Source organism: Panthera pardus, unplaced genomic scaffold, assembly GCF_024362965.1.
Source record: "Panthera pardus isolate Hobbes unplaced genomic scaffold, ASM2436296v1 HiC_scaffold_16, whole genome shotgun sequence".
NCBI lineage: Eukaryota > Metazoa > Chordata > Mammalia > Carnivora > Felidae > Panthera > Panthera pardus.
The window spans coordinates 27977379-27978514 of NW_026526721.1; the positions used below are offsets into that span (position 1 = coordinate 27977379).

Sequence of the window (1136 nt, forward strand, 5' to 3'; positions counted from 1 at the left end):
TGCAAATTGAATGAGTGCTATGAAGAGGGATGTATAAATTCTGAACAGCAACAACCAGATATATAAAGGAGCCATAATCAGATACAAGAGAAAGAATTACCTAGTGCTACGGAGGGCCCACTGGATTAGAATAAAGGTGTGATAGTACCCTCCAGCCCCATTGTAGAATTTTAATGTTCACACCAAAGACAACTAACTAGTAAAGACAAAAAAAAAAATGGTTATAAATAAAAAGAAGGTAGATTCATCTTTGGTTGTATATTGGCTGGGCTGGGTCCTGCCTCGAAAGGGACAAAATAGGAAAGGAATTGAGGGTACTAGTAAAAGTGCATTTCAGTGATTAAACCACAATGTTTAGGTTGAGTTGAAAAGGAAATGATATCAAAAGGAAATTGTCAGAGTCACCCTGAGCCGGGCAAGCATGATGGTCCAAGCAAGGGCAGCGGGGCAGTGAGAGTGCAGACTGAGAAAATGCAGACCACGGGGCACGTCTCATCCCTCCTTTCTGATCCGCTGTCATACCAGGGATCTAATCAGACTTATGTCTGCCTCCTTCTTGAGGAGGCCAGAGATCCCATCAGACAGCCACCCTACAGAAGCTTCCCACTCCGGGTGGCCCTGTGGGAGCTCCAGACCAGGGTCGTCTCCTGGGAGGGACATTGGCAAAGTAGCCAAGTTTATTGGTGCTGGGACTCACAGTCGGGGTGGCTGTTTCAGGGGCTGGCATGGAACAGTATTTGGCAGCTTGGTCATTGGTTATGCCCAGAACCCATCTCTCAAGCAGAAGCTCTATTCCTATGCCATTCTGGGCTTTTCCCTGTCTGAAGCCCTGCGAGTCTTCTGTTTGGTGGTCGACGTCCTCATCCTCTTTGCCATGTAAGACTCCATGGGGGTCACCGACCCATTCCTGCTTCAGGCCCATGCCTGCTGTTGGAGTGTGCTAAGTTCTACCATTAAACACAACGTTTCTTTAAAAAAAAGAGAGAGAGAGAAAAAGAAAAGAAAAGAAAAGAAAAGAAAAGAAAAAAAAAAGGAAAAAGGAAATTGTCAGATTTGGGAAGCAGAAGGACATTTGAGGGAAGAAGAATAGTATAAAGAAAGCTCCAGAGGCAGGATAAGCCTTCACAAAGTGTAAG

The 1136-nt window shown here is 45.2% G+C and overlaps 1 pseudogene; it reads left to right on the top strand.

The window, feature by feature from the left end:
- The first annotated feature begins 471 nt into the window (after positions 1 to 471).
- On the top strand, positions 472 to 880 carry LOC109277897 (ATP synthase F(0) complex subunit C1, mitochondrial-like; annotated as a pseudogene).
- The last annotated feature ends 256 nt before the right edge of the window (positions 881 to 1136 follow it).